This window comes from Antechinus flavipes, chromosome 2 (genome assembly GCF_016432865.1).
Source record: "Antechinus flavipes isolate AdamAnt ecotype Samford, QLD, Australia chromosome 2, AdamAnt_v2, whole genome shotgun sequence".
Classification (NCBI taxonomy): domain Eukaryota; kingdom Metazoa; phylum Chordata; class Mammalia; order Dasyuromorphia; family Dasyuridae; genus Antechinus; species Antechinus flavipes.
In genome coordinates this window covers 572,541,566-572,564,276 of record NC_067399.1, presented here as the reverse complement: position 1 = coordinate 572,564,276, position 22,711 = coordinate 572,541,566, and the positions used below count along the sequence as shown (strand labels likewise).

The 22,711-nt window shown below is 33.7% G+C and overlaps 1 protein-coding gene across 2 annotated transcripts in view; it reads right to left on the bottom strand.

Annotated features, from left to right (window-relative positions):
* Positions 1-22,711, bottom strand: part of ARNT2 (aryl hydrocarbon receptor nuclear translocator 2) — a 258,192-nt gene that overhangs the window by 200,600 nt on the left and 34,881 nt on the right. The window contains exon 1 of one of the 2 annotated variants that reach the window (XM_051981160.1): positions 2,582-2,810. The exons of the other annotated variant lie outside the window; for it this stretch is intronic. The gene's annotated coding sequence lies outside the window, so the exon portion shown is untranslated. Of the gene's footprint in view, positions 1-2,581; positions 2,811-22,711 lie in introns of those variants that run through there. 2 annotated transcript variants of the gene reach the window in all.

Sequence of the window (22,711 nt, the reverse complement as noted above, 5' to 3'; positions counted from 1 at the left end):
GCATTATTAATATTTTTTTAAGAGTTGAGAACTTGTATCAAACATTCCCATCACCTTCAAAAATAAGTCAATATGGTTAAGCATCTTTTACAATGCAATCACAAAAAGCAACATAAAGTACAGAGAATTTAAATTCAAATTTCAAATTAAGTACCAAAAAATGCTAAGAACAGTTAAACACAAAGATCTCACAAAAGTTAGCTAGAGATTTAGGGTTACATATAATATAGAGAAGTGATAGCTCATAGGAATTCAAGTGGCAATGGTGATTAGAAATAACAACAAAATAAAGTAATATGCAAGTATCAAGAATACTATGAAAGGGAAGGGACAGTCCTTATTTATCCAGAGAGTATAAGTGAATTAAAGGACCAACAATGATCTTTAGAAATAGTCAATTCCAAATTAGCTCAAGCTAATCATCTGAGAACTAACACCCAAATAATGAAGAAATTTCTCTATAAAATGTATAAGCATAAATAGTTATTATTATTAGTAGTAGTAGTACCTGAAATATTACTATTATTACCTCAAAAAGGCCCAGAATACTTCTAATATGCAGCTCACATGTTAGAAGAATCTGTCCTAAATTCCATTTTATAAGTAGGAAACAGTCAGAAATGGAAATTGGTTTTCTAGCTTTTTATTTAGAGATCTATTCTCTAGCCAGGTCAAGGCCTTAAGCTTTAATTGCAGATCTCCAAGTCAATTCCTGCTACCATGACATTTTCACCAAGTTTTGCTATGATTCTTAGCAAGGAGAGCAATGTAACTGAGAAGAACATTTCCAAGTCAGAAGCATTCCAGTTAGCATTCCATCTCTATCTCCTTCCTCATTCCAATATACCCACGCTCCTCAGTGTCTTTATTATGCTCTAGTGATCTTTAAATTGTGTGAAGGAACTGAGAATGGTGGATTGGATAGGGATGGTAAAAGGGGAGGGAGGTGAGAGTGATAATAGTAATGATTCTGACCATTTAACTAACAGCAACATATAGAAATTAAACTATCCTAATAAAAAGATTAAGGATTTCTAAGTTAGGCCATCCTGCAAGCTCTGAAATAATTACTTCCTTTAAGGACACATTTCATAAATCCTTAAAGTTCAATTCAATTAAATTTGGCTAGCATCCACTATGTTTGTGGGCCCTATTCTCAAAGCAGGGGAGACAAAGTCAAATATTAAACTTACACAATGTCTAAGGAATTCAGATGAGAAGGTGAGGGGATAAGTGACTTACCCAAGACCTCATGATATATTTGTGATAGTCAGAAAATAGAATTTAAATCTATTCATAAGAAGAGAGAGCCAGAATTCTAAAAATTCTAACACAAATTTTTTTTACAAAAATAAATCGATGGTGAAAAAGAAAACTATAAACATTAGTTATTTCCCAACGTATTTGCTACTTTAATCTTTTTTTCTATATTGCAGAAACTTTATCAAATAAAGGTGTTTAACAATAGCACAAAACTAGTAATAAACACTTGGGCACCAGCAATGGCTTTCTCATTATTTAGCTTGTGAAAATTTAATTTGGTGAAATCACCTCTACTCTTTCAGTTTCTATCCTTCCCTGGAAAATGGGGATGATATTAGTCTTGTCAACATCACAGAGCTCTCATGAGAATGAAAAGAGATCATGTATTATAAAAATGACATGAAGAAACATAACATATTTGACAAACATTAATATGATGTAATTATTCCTAATTGCTTTCAGAGAAGCTAAGGAAATTTCTGGGAAGAAATAAGTGGTCTCAAGAAAATTCATTCTCCTCTATTTTAAGAGAGATTTAAGTCACTAAGGAGTGATTTTGAAATATGTGCCCCAAATACATGATTTGAAATATGTGCCCCAATACGCACAAGATATAAGGAAGTGTCAAGGTCACAGCTTTGCTTCAAACCCCATCTATTCCTTTTTTGACTTGCTTTCTGTTCAGGTATAAGCTACCTGACTACCATATGTCTTTATCATATGTCAAATGTACAAATCAAGACAGAGATGATCTAAGAACATAAGTAGCAGACAGACTGAGGCATCCATGATCCCTCTGAGAGATTTCAACTCATTTCAGAATTAGCCCCCTGTCCAAAAAAAAACCCCGTCCTGTTTTAAACAGAAACTTAAAAGGTCTTTGTGTTCATATTTCTTAAATAACATGAGCCAAGGACTTTGAAAGCTTCCTTATTGCATGAAAAAATCTTTGTCAGGAGTGCCACATTTAGCAACAGACCCATTTCTATTCTAAACGTTGACATACCGAGATAATCCACTTGGGAAAAAAAAAAAAGAAAGTTGAATGGTTTGCAGATGAAACAAAACTAGAATAAGATGTCTGGTCACATTTTGCCTTTGTGTTAATAAAAAGAAAAATGCTAATAATTTTTAAATTAAATGACAACTTAACAGCAAAACTAGACATGTTATTTTGACAACAGTAAAAGCCAGCTACAATCCAAAAGCTTCCCAGGAAATGATGATTTTTCACCAAAGCATACCAATTTTCCCTCAATCCCTACAAGTCTTAGAATAATTATTCTCAAAGAAAGATCATCAAATATAACAGTCCTACCTTTTTCAGAGGAATTAAACCAGGGTAATAATTCTTCCTTCTGACCAATACCTTCTTGTGAGACTATGTTATCCGTGTAGTGAAAATGTCAGAAACCTCTGGGAGGAAACGTAGCCCCATTTGTATTCTGCTCAGAAAATGTCATCACAGATCTGTTTACCTTAACTGTGGACCATGATTCAGCCAGTGACAACCGTCTTGCATACTGATCAATTTATTTGCAGCAAATTTTTTCTAACATTAACCATTTAGGTTCTGAAAAGTAGCTGCTTAGATTCTTTTTTTTTCCAGCAATATGCATTCCTTTAAGAAAATCAAAATTTTTGAAAACGGGTTTCTCAAGAGAATATTTCAACAGAATGTATAAAAAATTTCTCTTTTCTCCCACCCTGACTCCAAATATAGACTTCCCTTCAGATTATGGATGGAAAACATAGCATGGGATTTCTTCACAAAAATGACTGCCTTAACTGTGGAAGGCTTTCATTTCAATCAAGCAAAATCCATTGTAATAGAAACAGATGTGTCTCATCAGGCCATGAGGGCTATCTTGTCAAATGCCAAGAGCCAAAGTGCCTACCCTGTATCTTTGGGCATTGCATTTAAGGTAGTAAAGACATCTGCATAAAATTATGATATTTAGAGTGGGGAACAGCTATTTTTTAGAAGAGGAGTATCTGTTATGGAAATGTCCACTTGGGTACTAATAGATTTTAAGAACTTTGAACATCTAAATGACTAGAATATTTGAAATCCTGTCAATAGCAATGGTTATATTTCTTTCTCTTTTCCAATTCACACAAATCTCCTAGGAAAAGGAAAACAGAATTCAAAGGCTTGTGTCTACTTTAGAATAAGAAGTCATGCATCTCACTGAGAAGATAACACTTGCCCTTGGATTTGAAATAAATTGATTGGTTTAAATTTAGGAAGGAATTTCCAACACAAATAATCAAGTTAAATGGTCTGTGCTATTGGGCAACATAAGATACTAGAAAGAGTGCTGGTCTATGACTCAGGAGATTCTAGTCCTTCCATTAACTGATTCTAGGACCTTTCCTCTCTCTCTTAGCTTCAGTTCTTAATGGATAAAATTAGGAGGCTGGACTAGGTGATTTCTAAGGTACCTTCCAGTGCTAATGTATATTTGAGATTATAAATCATAATCCTTAGCTTCCATCAAGGCTCACTTCAGAAGTGCCTTTTAAAACCTCTCCATATCCCCTGAGTTGTTTGTGATCTCCTTCAAATTACCTTGTGAAATATTTAAAATAACTGTATTGGTGTTATATCTCCCCCAGTAGCATGTAAGCTCTTTGTGAACCAGGTGTTTTAGTCTTGTATTTATGTTCCCAGACCTTATCACAATACTTGATACATAGGCACTATATAAATGTTTATCTAATTATGTTGAGTAAGTTCTAAATTTTGTACTTTTACAAAAAGGAAACAGTCATAGCATTTTGATGTATTCTGCCTCTATTCAGTGGAGGTTGTAATTTTCAAGGGAAAAAGGTTATGAAAGATTAAAATAAGAACTTGCAAAAGCTCAGAGGGAATTGAAACTAAAAGATGAAGAATGTGAAAGGCTTTCAAAAATTCGAGATCAAGTGGGACAAGAATTAGAAGAATTCACAGCTAGTCTCTTTGAGGAAGTTCATAAAATGGTGAGAGAAGCTAATATCAAGCAAGCAACAGCTGGAAAACAGTTAAAAGAAGCACAGTGAAAGATTGATGTACTTCAAGCAGAAGTTGCTGTCTTAAAGACACTTGTGTTGCCTACTTCACCAAGATCACCAATTCAAGATCCACCAAGTGGAAAGACTCCTTTTAAAAAGGGACATACACAAAATAGGAAAACTAGGAATTTTTTTTCTTTTTTTTCTTTCTTTTTGGCAAGGCAAATGGACTTAGGTAACTTGCCTATGGTCATACAGCTAGTGCATGTCAAGTGTCTTAGGCCGGAGTTGAAGTCAGACTTTCCTAATTCCAGAGATGGTGCTCTAAAAACTACACCATCTAGCTGCCCCTAAGACTAGGAAATTTTTAAGCTTTAAGTGCCACAAGACAATTAAGAAGTGCCCAATGATGCCATAAATGGTCTATTATATAAACAAGAAAAAAGAAGAATGGGTAAGAAAGTAGAAAAGTAGAAAAGGAAAGAATGACAGAAAAGGGAGAAAAAGTAAAGCACCACTTAGTAGTACCAATACCTTAGGCTGCTTGCTAAGATAACCTACCTTGAAAAAGTCTGCATTGTTTAAAGAGGCAAGACACCATAATCCTTGGATTGGGTATTAATTTTATCAGAGAGATTAAATTTATTTATTTAAATTAATTAATTTAATTAAAATTATGTTATAAAAATACAAGTTAGTATATGATTTTCAAATCACTGATAAAGACAATAAGTACTTCCTGACCATCTGGACTATTTTGTTGTTGTTGTTGTTGTTGTTGTTGTTGTTATTGTTGTTAATTTTATCCTGCCTTTTCCAAGAGTCTCCAAGTTTTTGAGCAGATCATTCACTAGAGTTGTCTTTCAATATTCTTCAAGGATGATGCAGTTGACTTTTCCCAGAAAGCTTCCCCTAATTCCCCAACTAGGAGTTATCCCTTGTCTTCTTGAATCTCTTGGGCCATTCAATTTAAGCTCACTGATGCAAATAATCAGTTTTTAACTTTTATTATAATTGTTAGCATGTTGTCATTACTAGGCTGTAAATTTTCCCGAGAGAAGGGATTGACAAGTTTTATCTTTCCACTGCCAGTTCCCAGCAGAGTAGGATCAGATCATTTCTAACTGGGGAGATCAGGGAATATTTCAAAAATAAGATGAGATTTGAACTAATCCTAGTCTTGCAAGATAGGATGGCAGAGAGGAAGGACATTCACAATATGGGGAAGGAATTGACAAAGTTGAAGCAAGGGAGAATTTCTAATAAGTTCAGAGATAAAGCAAGGATGCTCATTATCATGCTATTTCTGATGAGTTTATGGAAGGCTGAGGATGGTGGGTCTTTTGAGTTCTGAGTTAAGTAAAGACTAGTAATTGAATATCCACATTCACTATGGCACCAATTTGGTAAGCAGGCAATGGGTTAAGACAAAGCAAACCAACCCAATCCATTCTGAACAAGAAGTTTTTTGGCTATTGAGTCATTTTCAGAACTTCAGGCTCTTCATGACACTATTTGAGGTTTTTAAGGCAAAGATAATGGAATGGTTTGCCATTTCCTTCTCTGGTTCATTTTACAGCTGAGGAAACTGAGGCAGAGTTAAGTGATTCACCCAGAGATACACAACTAATAAGGTTTGAAGATGAGTCTTCCTGATTCCAAGCTTAATTCTCTAGCCACTGTACCACCTATGGGCCCAGTCTCCCCATCAACTCATTTAAACTCATCACTATTATTTGATATAATGCTCAAAATGCTAGCCATCACAATATGAAGAAATTAAGTAATAAATGTAGGTAGAGATGAAATGTTTTTAACTTTTTGAAGATGATATGAAGATTTATTTAGAGACCTCTAAAGAGTCAACTTAGAAATTAATTGAAACAACTTCAGCAAATTTAAAGATTATGAAGTCTAAATAAATCATCAGTGTATCTCTATATTACCAGCATAACCTAACAGAAAGATAAAGAAAGAAAAATCCATTTTAAAAAATTAAAGAAAATATAAAATATTTGAGTCTACTTTTAAAGACAGAAATATGAATTAGAGAAATACAACTACATAACACTCTTTATATAAATAAATATAGATCTAAAATAACTGAAGAAATGTTAATTATCCAGAGATAGAACAAGTCAGTATTTTAATAAGACCACACTATCCTCATTAATTTGCTTATCCAATGCCACATCAAATCACCAAAGGATTTCTTTACAAAGGTGGAAAAAAATAATTAACAAAATTCATTTGGAGGACAAAAGATCAAATGTCAAGAGAACTAATGAAAATAGTGAGAAGGAAGGAGGACTAGCAATATGAAATTTCAACTCATATTACATAGCAGTATTTATCAAAATGATTTAGTATTGCTTAAACAATTAAGGATCTGAAAAGATTAGGTAGGAATAGGAACAATAACAACGACCACCACCACCACTATGATGATGATACTATTTACATAAACATTAAGGTTTACAAGTGTCTAACCTAATCCTTAAAATGACCCTGAGATGTAGATGCTATTATTATTTCCATTTTATAGATGAGGAAACTGAGGCAAACAGAAATTAAATGGCTTCCTCAGGATGTGCTCAGGACACACAGTTAAGTGTCTAAGGCTAGACTTGAACTCAAGTCTTCCTGATTCCTGGTCCAATCTACTATTCTACTTAGCTGCTTCTTGCCATGGGAAAGGTGGCAGGTGAACATAAAATTTCCTAGCAAGTATTTTTAATTTTAAAATTTTCTTTTTATTGTAAATTTAAAAATCATCAACAAACATGTTTATATATATATAAAAGAAGATTGTATAAGAAACTGAATTTCTATTATAATCAGTGTATATACTGGTACATTTGGTTGTGTGCCCTCTTCTGCATTTTTTGTTCTTTCATGCATTTTAAAAATGATTTATTGATTATTTTATGAGAGACATACTATCACTATGCACTAATGCACCAAGCCCAACTCCTCTTCTGGAAGGAATAGGTATAATTCATCAATGTATTTGTTTGTTTTTCTGAACTACTTAACAAGTATGGTTGTCTATGGGAGAAATCAGATGCTTCAGATAATAATGGATTCTCCATCACTAAAAATCTTACAGCAAAGACTAAGTGATTTGGATTAATAGATATCTGGATTTAAAATCAGGGAGACCTCTAGTTGCATCCCCTAATTTTTCTTCTTAAGAAGGTGCTAGATAGGATTCTTGGTCAATCATGGATTAAGCAAAATGATACTCTGGGTTCCTTCTAACTTATGACTCTGTGAAGTAGGCACCAGCATACACAGTGGTCTTCAGATATAGATGAAAAGAAAATTTCTTCATTTCTTCCCAAATATACATAGGTCTAGGAAAAAACATATTATTTTCCCTTGCCCAGAATGGAGTCAGGAGTAGCTATTGGCATATCTTGGTGAATCTATCTAACACTATAACATAATTTTATTCTAAATATTATAACAGGAAGAAACAATTTATACAGTGCTTTTTAAAATTATAAAACATGCTCATATCCATAATCTCATTTGACCTTCACAATAAACATGAAGGAAAGCAAATCTTGTTTTTTGACAAATGGATTACAAATTATAGATGAGCAAAGAGGTTGACAGACTGTTATCACAATAAAAAACAACTGGACTTGGAATTAGAAGTCTTGGATTCAAATTCTGATATTCTTACTGATTGAGTAATCTCAATTAAATCATTTAACTTAGTGCCTCAGTATCTCTATTTGTAAAAAGAGTGAGTTGGATGAGATGGGACAATCTAAGACATATATAAGAATTATGATAATTCTTTTTGTCAGGTTTCAATATAATTATATTTGGTTTAAAAAGAAAAGTATTGATTTGGATAAAAAATAATGTTGATTAATAAAAAAAAACAACAACCCTGTTTTTTCCCTTTTCCCTCCTCCTTTTTCTTTCTATTCATCCCTCAACACTTTTTAGCATCAATTTCCTTGAACAATTTTATTTTTGCTTATAGAATACACATTTATATAGTTAATTTATAGAGAATGCATACTAAAGCTTAAGTCAAAGTATTAGCATGTATGACTGTAATAGTGTGAGATAAAAAAATCTAAGAGAATTGTATGCTGAGTACATTTTAAGTAATCCAAAAGGTTTTTTAAAATATTAAATAGTGTGATTTGCCCCTTTCCCCAAAATAGAATTCAACCCTTAGATTTATACACTTTTTTGAGTCACAATTGTTGTCTCTGCTCTTAGAAAAACCAACAAGTACCAAGTACCAATCTACTTTAAAACATGATAGTATTATCCAGTAAAATACTTCCCTTTCCTGGTGCTTTGTCACATGAAAAATGAAGGGGTTAGAGTTGATATCTGAGGCTGCTTCATCTGAAATCTATTCACACATGCTTTCATAAGGAGCCTATATGGAGGATAACTACATGCCCCTATTTTGGGGGGAAGATCCAATAGTGGTTTGTAAGGTCTCTTCTTGAGGTCAAATAAGATAATATATGAAAAGCTCTTTGCAAACCTTAAGGCGCCATGTAATTATTTTGCTATTGCTGTTATTATTATCATTATTACTATAGTTCTAAGAAACTATGATTCTTTAAAAATGCTTTTTCTCAGGTCGGTACTTAAACATAACCTCAGATCTTGAAGTCAACATTCTGTGTGGCCTCTCAGCTCTGAGTTTAACTTCCAGATTTCAAAAACATGTCCCCTCTTCTTTTACTCTCTTCCCCATTATCCATTAGTATGTCTTTCCCTATGAGCCTATAAGCTTTCTAGGGCAAGGGCTGGATTTCTTTTAGCTTCTATTTGTATTGCCAACACTTAGCACACTATCTGGAAAATATTAAATGCTCTTAACAGTTAAAATTAAAGTAGACTGAGACACAAAGTTCCAAGTACATTCAATTTAATAATAAAGCACATATTTTCCAATAAATAGGATCTCAGCTTCCTCAGTAAAACTAAGACCCCAAATGAGGGGGACAGTTCTCTTTTATAGTTTTGAAAAGAACAGACGATAGGAAGGTGAGCATCATAGATGGAAGATTGAATGAAAATTGAGAATAAGTGGTAGCAACAACCCCCTCTTTCCCTCCTGTGTCTAAGAAATGTTCACTTTTTGAATCTAGCTGCATCTGCAAGAACAGAGATAAAAAACCAGACTTCTTTGGATAACAAGCCAGACATTTCTGAAGAATGGTGTAGTGGTGTAAAGATACCGGCATCCACCTGCAGTTTTTAAGGATCACCCATTTCCTTGACTCAAAATAGAAGAGTGATTAACAGGAGAACTAGCTGTCTAAATTTAACTCTTTACATACCAGCTGAATTTCTAAACAAAATTCATAATTTAGGCAATTATAGGACAATAACAATTAATTGTAAATAGAATCAATAAAAAAGACAGGATCAATCAGATTATTTCAATGCCTAATAACTGTTTCTTTTCTTCTATACTTTTCCTTCAGGCTTCATCCTTCAATATTATTTCTAGTTCCTTCTCCTACATTCTCTTTTCTTCCCTAACTTCCAGGTCACTGCTGTCTCTCAGCTCTCCTATTATATATCTCTTCAATCTCTTTTCTTAGGTCATCATATTCCCTCCTTCTAGCTGTGGGTGATTACATTCCAATAAGTGACACAATGGGCAAATAACTATGTTCTCTCCCCTCCCTTCCTTCCTTCTTCTTCTTCTTCTTCTTCTTCTTCTTCTTCTTCTCTCTCTCTCTCTCTACACACACACACACACACACACACACACACACACACACACACACACACACTCAATGTATTTCAGATGAAGGAAATGGTAACAAAGGGACCAAGAAAAATATGCAGAAGATGGCATTTGAGCTAAGTCAGAAGCTAGAAGGTCAAGATGAGAAAAAGAACCATTCTATGAATAAGGGATTTTAGAAACTTACTGAGTGGAGATAGAAGAACTTCTTTGAGAAATTGTAAAAATATCAGTGTAGCTAGAGTATAAAATGTATTGAGGGGAATAAAATATAAAGACAATGGAAAGATAGGGAGAGACCAGATTGTTAAGGGCTTTAAATACCAAAGAAATCTATACTTTGGGAAGATCGCTTTAGCAGATGAACACAGAATAGATCAGCATAGAAAAAGATTTTAGGGAGAGAGACTAATCATAAGGATCTTATTATTATTATTTGCAACTATAACAGCAAATGCTAGCATTTATATATTGTTTTAAAGTTTGCAAATCACTTTATAAATATCTCATTTTATCCTCACAACATCCCTAGAAGGAAGCACTATTATTATCCTCATTTTACAAGTGAGGAACCTGAGGAAAATAGAGGCTAAATGACTGGACCACAGTCACACAGTTACTAAATATCTGAGGCTTCATTTAAACTTGAATCTTCCTGACTCTGGACCCACTGTACAACCGAGTGAATTCAATAGTTTTTCAATAATCCAGATAAGAAATGATGATGGCTCATAGGAGTGGTTGTATAAGTATAGAGAAAAGAACATTTGAGAGATGTTGGAAATTTTTAAATGACAAGATTCAATATTCTATTAGAAATAGGATGACATTGAGGTTGTGAATCTGGATAACTGGATTGTGGAACCCTGGACAGTAAGAAGAAAGTTGGAGAAAAGGGAATGTTTTTGAAGAAAAAGAATTATTTCTTGATGAATTAATTGATTTTGGAAAAGCCTGGAAAGATTCACATGAACTGATGCTGAGTGAAGTGAACAAAATCAAGAAAAAAATATACATAGTAATAGCAAGATTATGTGATGATCAACTATGATAGACATGGCTTTTCTCAGCAATGTGGTAATTCACAATTCATTGGGACAAGGAATGCCATCTGCATAGAGAGAACTAAAGAAACTGAATGTGGCTCCAAGCATGATATTTTTATGTTTGTTTGCTTTTTCTTTCTCATGTTTTTTAATTCCCCTTTTTGGCCTGATTTTTCTTATACAGTATGACAAATATGAAAAAAAAAGCTTGAAAGGATTATACATGTTTAACCTATATTATATTGCTTCCTGTCTTGGGAAGGGAGGGAGAAAAATTTGGAACACAAACCCTTAAAAAATGAATGTTGGAAACTATCTTTATGTGTATTTGGAAAAATAAAATACTATTGAGGGGAAAAAAAAAGAAAAAATATTTCTGTTTTGCACATAGAGTTTGAGAAGTCAATGATACAACCAGACATCCCAAAGGCTTTCTGTGACAGAGATCTAGAACTCAAGAGAAGGATAACTGGATATATGCCTAGAATCAGAAACCATCTGTATAGAGATAACAGATCAATCATATGTATAAAGATAACAAGTCAATCTATGGAAGCTGATGAGGTCATCAAACACTATTGTATAGAGGGGAAAGAGAAGTGTGTCCCATACAAAGCCTTGAGGAGCACTCACTGAGACTATGACAAAGATCCAACAAAGGAGACCATCATGTCACATGTAAACCACAGGGTTGTTTGGATCAATAAAGAAACACCAGATAAGAGAATCTAAAAATAAAGCAGCCTAGTCAACTGGCCCTTGGTTTTTTGGGTTTCCTTTTCTTTAAAGGAAGAAAAGAGAAGAAGTCTTGTTTCAAAACTTTTTTATTTCTGTATTTATTAGCTTGTGATATTCCTGCTCTATAGTTCACTCCTGAAAAGAAGAAAAGCAAAATTTACTCAACCTGCAGATAAATAACATATAGAAATGAAGGGTCCATTAGAACCTCTTTTAATCATTTTTGGCTCCTCACAAACCCATGTGGGTTTTCTTGGCAGAGATACTAGAATAATTTGCCATTTCTTTCTCTAACTGAAGTTACAGGTGAGGAAACTGAGGCAAATGGAATTTTAAAAGCTTTGCCAGGGATATGTAGCTAGTAAAAGTATCTCAAGTCAAATTTGAACTGCTCTATCTTCTCTATCCAGTGCCGCACCCTAGCTTCTCTGAACATTGATATGCTAGGCAATGTGCTAAGCACTTTACAAATATCTTATTTGATCCTCACAATGACCCTGGGAGGTAGGATGCTATTATTATCCTATTTTAATCTGAGGAAATTAGCAAAAAAAAAAAAAAAAAAAAAAGGGAAGTGATTTGCCTAGGACACATGGCAGGTGTATAAAGCTAAAATAAACTGTGGTCTCCCTGATTCCAGAACTACTGCTCTATGCATTCTGACTTCAACTAGTATTCCCTTGGAGGCAGACACTTTCATTTTTAGCTTTCTATCCCCAGCCTTTTGGGTATACAGTGCTTAATAAATGCTTTTGGACTGATGACTTTCTGGGGCAACTTTGAAAATGTTTTGGGTGAGAAAATCATATATAGACATATATAAACATTTTTAAATGAATAAATAAATGAATTTATTTCTAAAATATAAATTCTACAATTATGTGTCAAGTGTCTGCTATATATGTTAGACACACATTATAAGAACAAATGCAGAAAAATAGTTCCTGCTCTCTAAATGATTACAGTAGTATAAAAATTAATTGGGATAAAATAAGTAAATTTATTCATGAAAGCTTACTAGTTTTTACATCTTTAAAAACAAAAACAAAACAATCAATATGAGCAAGGTCCTTTTATTTCAGTCATCTATTTTATATATCAATAGTACTAAATTAACAATATTTTAATACAAATCCTTCAAATGTTCAACATAATGCTAGATTTTTATCACACTGGTTATGTGATTGGATATAGGCATGACTGATGAGTAATCCGTTCTTGGAAGTCTATCTTTGGTGATAACCCATAGGTTTTCGATGGGATTTAAATGAGGTGAGTTCACAGACCACTGAAGCATGTTAATCTCTTGGATAAATCTTTTAAGCTTTTGCTATATGTAGGAGTGTGGTAAAAGGTTGTATTGCAGTATTACACAGCAGTTTGCAAATTTCTACAATTCTGGAAGAATTCTATTTAGCAATATATCAATACATTTATCAGAGTTCATTATTCTCTAAATAGGGAAAAGACATCCAGATCCAATAAAAGTTAAAAAAAATCTCCAAAACATTTTTAGGGAAGATATTTTATAGTTAGATTAAAATGTCCAAGTCTTTTGGACATACTCTTCTTCTGACAACAGTTTTGGTATATGACCGCAAACAGAATGGGCTAAATCATCACACACAAAAGAGATAAAAAAAAAAAAAAAAGCTTTTACACTGGAGGAGAAGAGAGGGAAAGTAAGAGTAAGTGAATGAACCTTACTCTCATCAGAATTGGCTTAGAGAGGGAATAACATACACATTCAAGTAGGTATAGAACTCTATCTTACCCTACAGGAAAGTAAGGTAAAGGAAAAAAACAGAAGGAAGGGGATAGGATAATGGAAGAGAGAGAAGACTGAGAAAGAGAGTCAGAAGCAAAAAACTTTTCATGAGGGACAGGGTGAAAGAAGAGAGAATAACATAAATAGTAGCTATAAAAAAATTTGAAGCAAATTTCTCAGATAAAGGTTTCATTTCTCAAACATATAGAGAATTGAGTCAAATTTATAAAAATAAGAGCTATTCCCCAATTGATAAATGATCAAAAGATATGAACAGTTTTTTGGGTGAAGTAATAAAAGCTATAAAATATTCTACTAATTAGAGAAATGGAAATTAAAATAATTTTGAGATACTACCTCATATGTAGTAGATTGCTTAGTAGAACAGAAAAGAATAATGACAAATGGTGGAGGAATGTGGAGAAAATGAAATATTAATGCATTGTCAGTGGATTTATGAACTGATTCAACTATTTATTCAGTAGAACAAATTGAAACTATACCCAAAGGCCTATAAAGAAGTGCATATCCTTTGACCTGGCAATACCTCTATTAGTCCTGTGTCCCAAAAGAAATCTAAAAGAACCCCAAAAAGGAAAAGGATCTATATGAGCAAAGATATTTATAACAGTTCTTTTCTGATGGTAAAGAATTAGAAATTGAGGAAATGCCCATCAATTGGGGACTGGCTGAACAAATTGTGATTTGTAATAATGACAAAATACTATTGTTCTATAAGAAATGGGGAGTAGGGCACTCTCAGAAAAATCTGGGAAGACTTATATGAGCTGATGCAAAGTGAAATATACTGTGTGCAAAATAATAGTAATATTGTAAGATGATCAACTGTGAATGACTTAGCTATTCTCAGCAATACATTGATCGAAGACAATTCTGAAGAATTTACAATGAAAAAGGTTATCCATCCCCAGGGAAAGAACTGATGGTGTATGAATACAAAAGAATACTTTTTAAAAAACTTATTTTAATAAGAAAATAATTACGAATTACCTTGACTCCAAAGAAAAGATATCAGAAGACACTTCTTTTACAGAAATGGGAAGGGTTGGATGTCTACATGTATGGAGCACTCCATAGAATATCACATTTTTTAATATGTTGATCAGTTTTTCTGACTTTTCCCCTCATCACTTTCTCTTTAAAAAATTCTTTATTATAAGTTATAATTCTCTGAGAGAAGGGCCTGGTAGATAAAGGAAAAAACCTAGGTGATAGGAAAACAAAAACGTTATAAAAATGTATTACCAAAATCTATTACCTCCACTGAAAAAGAAAATAACAATGCAGCACAAGTTAGTTCAACCTCAAAAAGTGCAATACTTTTTTTCCCCTTGCATATTGAAACTCCTAACTTCAGGCAGAGGAATAAATCACATTGCGTGGGTGCCCTATTAAATCATTACAGCAATTGGCAATGCAATCCAAATACTGCAGTCATTACATTTGCTTGGTCTCTTGCCCAACCCACCCACTCTCTTTTTACAGATGATTCAGCCACCAGCTATATAGCAGTTTGAGCAGAATATCAATTGACTCCTAACATTATTGTCAGAGTAGCAGATTAAGAAATTCTCCTGAATGGCATGCATTCAGAACTCAGCACCTACTACAAACAAGCACACACCTCCTAGAACAGTAACATTTAGCTAACAAAAGAGCCATATATGGATTGAGATTCCACATAACTGATAATTCTTGTGAATACTCAAAAACAGGAATGAATTCATTCACAGAGTTTCAATTGGCCTTAGCAGAATAGTCAGAGTCATTCTGCCTTCAGTTAAGACCTTCATATTGTAAGAGATCACATTGTGACAGCTCTACAAGGGTATAAAGCTTCAGAAACTATCAGGTCCAAACTCTTATTTCATGAGAGGCAGTAATAGTCAATGATTATATAGTATTAAAGAGGCAAAATTTGGACCAAAGTCCTCAGATCACAAAGTCATGATCTTTCTCTTGTACTATGCTACAGACCCACTTATTTTAAAGATAAGAAAATAAATCTAAAAAGGTCTAGAAAGAGACTTACTAAGGGTGATACAGCTAGTCCAGAGCTCAGCACAGTACCTGGCACATAGTAGGCACTTAATAAATATTTATTGACATCATGATTGCTTAGCAGAAACAATACCAGATCCTATATCTCCCAACTTACAACCCTCAGCTTCATTATTTGTAAAATAACCTAGAGAAGAACATGACAAACCTTTTCAGCACTTTTGCCAAGAAAACCACAAAATAATATCACAGAGAGTGGACATGACTGGAAACAACTCAACAACAGCTTTTATAGTTCCCAGGTTTCCACCTGGGAAGATTAGAGGTTTTAAAAGGGGAAAGGAGAATAGGAGGAAGAAAATAGGGGAAAGTATTTATATTTCCATTTTAAAAAATGCAAAACTAAAACTTATTGGCTGCTTTTTTCTTACTAAGAATTCTCTTGTTTCTGGTTTAAAGGATGAGTTTAAATCCATGTTTGAGTCTATCTTCTTTTTTTTCCTTTTTTTGGTTGATTTGGATTGGACCAAAACATCAAGGACTTAAATGAAAATGTAAGAGATAAAAACCTCAAATTTGAGAGTCAGGAAGACCCAAGTTCAAATATCACTTCAAATATTTACTAGTTGTGTGACCCTATACAGGCCACTTGGCCTTTCTCAAGCTCAATTTCCTTTTCTATATTCTCTCTATTTCTGGAGGTAATAATAGGACTTATCCCATTACTTTATTTTGAGAAACAAAATTTAAGACCAGCAGGAAACTGATTCTTCCCAGAGAGACATTTCTACCTAAACTTCTGCCAGGCTATGACAATTTCTTAATCACTAACTGCATTGAGGTCCCTCTACCATGATTCACTGTTGTAGAAAGGTTGAAGCACAAAATCTATCTCCTAATTTCTTCCCTTTCTTTCCCTATTCCTTATTGCCTACAATTATCCATTTCCAACCCTCCCACACTCAATCTCAACCTAATGAAATCTTATCTAATTTTCAAGCCCTAGTAGAAAAGCCCCATTCTCCAAGCAGCTCTTACTGATCTTTTCCCTTCTAAACTGCCTTCCCATACCACACCACCTCTACTCTGCTTTCTCACTACACATTGTGGTACTTAGAATCTTTAAGTTTTGGATTAGTTATCCTTGCACATGCCGTATCTCCTCTTTCTGCCCCAATTATTTCTGTCAAGGGCAACTCTATTCACCGTCTTCCATGTCCAAAATTTTAATATCCTCTTTGATTCTTCCTATACCTTTATCTCTCGGATCCAATTAGTTATGGAAGCTGCAGATCTCCAGAATTCCTCTCACATTTCCTCTTTTCTTTTTCCATTCCTGGAATGGAATGCCACTACTCTTATACAGCTTCCCATTACCAGTTTCCTAGACTACTGAAACGATTTCCTAATAAGTCTCCCACATATCAAAGTCTCCTCATGTCAATTCATCATGGACACTACCATTTAATTAAGTTTTGTGTTAAGGTCTGGTCATACCACATCTTTGCCTTTGGAGAAAAATTTGGACTCAACTGCTCAACACTGAGAGATCTTTACATTCAATGATCTACTGCACCCCAAGGATGTGGACATGAGCATACCGAAACTATAGTTTTATTGGCTTCTTTCCAAGCATTTTATTTGGATCTTGAAGAAATTACTTAAAGCTCACTATTGGACTAGGTATATATTTCCATGTACTTGGACTCAGTCTTCATTCTCAAAATTTTTATGGGAATCAGCACCAGGTCCAGCTCTACAATCTGCCCATGTCCAACTCTAGAACCCACTTTCCAAATACCCAAAGGAAATTGTACCAACATGACCTTTCTGAATACATCCACACTGGACAAATAATTGACTGTAAGGATTCTCATAATCCATATTCTTGTTTTAATGCTCATTCTCCAGTATTCAAAGCTCATTCTGTATATATTAAATGATTTCCTATGTTCAGCTCCATTTTATTCTCACTCCAATAACCACCGCACTTAGCATCATCATTTATATATTTAGGGCTACTTCTTGACTTAATGCCAAAATCTGTTAAAGCATAGAATCAGAATAATCATCCTGACATTCAAATCGAAAGCTATAATTAATAATGACAGTTAACTGCGTAACTGTTATTCTTTCAGGCATACTTGTCTGTTTTCTCCTGGAATTTTCAACCAAAACATCTGCCTTTTCAACCTTATTTCATGTTACTTCCTTTAAGGTTTCAGGCTCCAACCAAACTTGATTAATCTCTCTCAAATCTTTTCCTACCTCCATGCTCATTCTTATACCTTCCTTGCCCTGCTTCACTGGTTGAATTCCCATTCATACTTTAAAGCTCAACTCAAATGTCACCTCCTTCATGAAGCATATCTCTCTCTCCAATCCATCTCCCACTCTAGTCACCAAACTTGTCACCTGAGAAAGTCACACAGCACATTGTTATACTTCTCTAACATCATTACCATGTGATATTTCCTATCAACAACCTGTGTCATCTGATATGTTATCAGACTGAAGTCTCTAAGCTTTGCATTTTTTTCCAGTGAGTAGGCACTAACATGATATTTTTCAAAATAACTAGTACACGTCAACTCTTTCAGTGTGATTTCAATGAAGTCAGTGGCAGTGACTTAGTTTTACTTTGTACCACAGCCAAAGAACATACCCCACTCCTGGCAGGATAACTTGCATATGAGTACTATTAATAAACTAGGGGGAAACAAGTAATAGTGTAAAGATGGGTCTGTGTATATTTATTACTACTAATGAGGAAAAATTTGTGCTCTACTGGTACTGTTTAGTATCTGCTTTTTCTACACAGAAGATCGGATTCTAGGGCTGGGAGAGAGTTAAGTACTCATCTACTCCATCAACTCCATTTGATAAATGAAGAAAATTAGATCTAAGAAGGAAAAAAATTTTTTTTCTAATTTTCCAAAGGTCATATAGCTAGTTAAAGACAGAACAAGCAAACACCAGAACACAAGTCTCATGAATCCCAGGCTACAGTTCTTTAGATTATACTTTTCCAAATTCTATTTAATATTCAGTAAGAAAGCAATGATAGAAATAAATGGCAATGTGTGGGTTGTGTCTCTATGTACTTCTAGAGCCGATAAAAATCCAACAACCCAGGATTTTCTGCATAGATTGCCCCATCCTGTTCAAAACCAATAGTTATGGATTTAATTTTCACCCACTCTCATATACACACATACCAAAAAGGGCAGGAAAGGTACTTAAGAAATTGAACAGATTGTGTTTTCACATGTTAAATCACATGTTGTCCATGTGATCAAAAAAGAGAAGAGAACAGAGTCTGCATCTGAGAGATGAATGATATTGATTTGGGTTTCTAGAAGTTTTCATTAAAGCAATGGTTAGTGAATTTATTATTTAAAAAAGACAAAAATCCAGTATGGCTTCATCAAAAATAGGTCATGCCAGGCCAGACATTATTTCCTTTTTTGACCAAGTTAATAGACTAGTAGATTGAGAGGCTACTACAAATAATCATTTATCTAGATTTGAGCCAAATATTATTTCTGTGGAAAAGATGAAGAAGGGAAGTAATATGATAATATTAGTACCCCAGTAGTGGAAAAATAAAAGGGGAAATAATAGAAGTAGATGGGTCTGGCCATTCAAAATTAGTAATAGTGCCAATCTTAAAAGAAATGCCCAGTGGTGAACCCCAACAATCTATGCTTGGCCATATAATATGTAAGACTTTTATCAAGATCACATGGCATAATAGATGTGGGATGAGAAAGACCTAGTTTCCATTCTCTTTACATAACTGTGGGACTGTTACACTAGTAAGTCACTAACTTCTTCATGCCTCAAGTAAATTTTCAGATCTGTTAATATGTATTGTTAATATGCATTGTCAGAGGCTTTTTCATACTCATTAAATCACAGGATTGGACTAAAACATCAAGGACTTAAATGGAAATGTAAGAGATAAAACCCTCACATTTGAGAATCAGGAAAATCCAAGTTCAAATATCACTTCAAATATTTACTAGTTGTGTGACCCTATAGAGGCCACTTGGCCTTTCTCAAGCTTAATTTCCTTTTCTATATTCTCTCTATTCCTGGAAATAATAATAGGACTTATCCCATTACTTTATTTTGAGAATCAAGTGTGATATGATATGTACTTTATAAACCATAATGCACTATGTAAACAATAGTTGTTATCGTCATTCTCATCCTCATTATAATCATTATATGTTTATATGTTTAGCAGTAACTAAATGATATACATCAATCCAGTTTGATTTAAGTCCTGAAAACTTGGTGGAAAGAAATTCCATTTTGTTTTGCAGTTCAGGAAATTGAGGCAGTTGAAGGGCACATGAGTAGTAAGTATCTGAGGACATATTTAAATTCATTCCTTCCTGACTCTAGATTCTATGTTTTATTCACTGTCACATAATTGCCTCAGAAAGAGAGAAGAAATATAGTCATAATGGTAAGAAAACAAGATGGAAAAACAAAACAAGAGATAATTTGGACATATTCAGCTCTTAGTATCCAGTAGGTATCTGGAGAATATGGAATCAAGGATTTTGGAGCAAGAATGCAGTTGGATTTATGCTAACTAGTTATTGTATGAAAAATTCTCTGTAGTTCCTCTGAGTCATTATTTTTCTTTCATTTATGACAGAACAGCTCTGTTTTCCTCCAAAACAGCTGTAAAAGCAAACAAACAGAAGGGGGAAAAAAGCTCGATTCTGTTTTACCCCATCAACAAACCTGCCAGGAAAACTTTGAGTCCAGAATCTTTATTTTTTATGATGAATTGGGTAGAAATATCAATATTACTATTTGTTTCAAAAGCTTTGGATTGAGTTTCATGGGGTTGGCAGCAAAAATAAATTTTGTTTGCTGCACAAAAAGATTAAGTTGCTAAATTAGGGAGTATAACAATTTTAAAAATTAAGTTAGGGCTTATATAAAATGAGACTAGTAACACAAGAAATCCTGTTGGGGCAGACTGGGACCATTTTGCTGATAAAGAAATATTTGGACCACATCTGTTTTACTAGGAAAAGAATAACATAGTATGAACAAAAAAATGTAATGCACAGATAAAAAATATGGTTAGTAGAAAAACATAAGTTAAGAAAAAATAGCAACTTTGGAGGAAGGTAAAATACCTAAAAAGTAGACTTGACTTGGAGTCTGAAAACATTAATTCTTTTCTTTTAGTTCCTGCATGATTCTAAGCAATTCATTCAAGAAGGGGAAGAGAAGAAAAGGCATAAGCTTTAATACACTGCATAAAATGTGCCAGCTAGCATACTAAGCACTTTTACAAATATTATTTTCTTTGGTCCTTATGAAAACCCTTCAAGGAAGGTGCTGTTATTATCCCCATTTTACAGCTGGAGAGACTGAAGCAAACAGAGGTTAAGTGGCTTGCCCAGAATCATACAGCTAGCCTAAGGTTGTATTCAAACTTAGATCTTTCTAATTCAAGACCCTATGCTTTATCTACTACTATTACCATCAGCTATTTCTAAAGTTCATCTTTCTGTTTCTCAGTTTTCTCATCAGTAAAACAAGAAGTTGAATTTTGTTATCTCTATAGTTGATTCCAGGGCTAGCCTTAAGTGGTGCTATGAAGTATGAATGATGGAGTGGACTTATGATATCATTATTAAATATACTCTTTTAAATGTGGCAGATTATAACCCATTCATGCTTTCTTATTCTGTGTGATTTGAAATCTTCTACTAAATGTTCTGGAAGAAAAGGGTTTCCTCTGAACCATAGGTTCCTGATCTTTTTTTGGCATCATAGAGCTCTTTGGAAGTTTGAATGAAACCTTTGGCTTCCTTCTAAGAATACTAGTTTTTAAATACACTAAATAAAATACATCGAATTACAATGGAGACTAATTATATCAAAATATTTTTAAAAACAAGTTCATGGACCCCAAGTTAAGAACTCCAGCTCTAGACCTTTTGTAATCCATTGGATTACATGGAGTGTCCATCAGTTATCTCTGATTCATGCTACATTATCAATCCAGTTATACATGTATCTGATTATATTTGTTATGCTACATCTATCTAATTCTTTTTTGCAATTTGTAGCAACTTACAACCATGGTATAATTTTCCGTTGTCCTCAACATTAAGTCTTCCAAAATGGCACTATTCCATGAACCTATATACATATGGTAACTATAAGAAACTGAATATGAAGAAGATTGGTCTTTCACGTCTATATGATGCTATGATTAGATTTGATCATTCTGGAAAGTAATTTGGAATTATTAGAGGAAATGATTAATGGTCTTTGATATAGAAATCCCACTACCAGTCACAAAATCTAATTATATGCAACTACATATTTATGGAAGCATTTCTTTGTCATAGCAAGGAAATGGAAATGAAGTAGATACTCAGATTGAAGAATGATAAAACAAATCATGGTACATGAAAATATTGTATTTTCACTGCATTGTAAGAGAATGATTTGGGGAAATAGAGAGAAACACAGCAAGATATATAAACTGATGCAAAGTAAATAAAATAAAGCTTGAAAAACAACACAGTGATTTCAACAATATAAATAGAAACAATGATAATATTCAACATTTACATAGTACTTATGAATCAGGTACTGTGCTAAGTACTTAACAATTATCATTTCATTTGATTTTTACAACTATGGGAAAGAAGTTCCATCATTATCTCCATTTTACAGTTGAGAAACTTGATCTAAACAAAAGTTATGTGACTTGTCCAGGGTCACAAAGCTATCATAAAGTGTTGGAGATTGGATTTGAATTCAGGTCTTCCTGACTTCAGATGCATTGCTCTATCTATTGCACCATCCAATGAAAATTGGTTTGACTGGAACAATAAACCCAGAAACCAGTCATTATTCCTCCCCTTGACTCCCTAAAATCCAGCCTTTCACTGGATGGCACAGTTAAGTACCCTGCATCTCTTCCCCTTCATTCCTCATTCCTTAATGGGTAATTCAGAAAATATCCTTAGTTCACTAGTTATGATTATCTTACAATCTTCTCTTATGGAAGACAGGAAAGTCTGTTGGTTTCATGTGGTTTATTTATACAAAACTCTATATAAGTTTGAGCCATATGGGACTTGG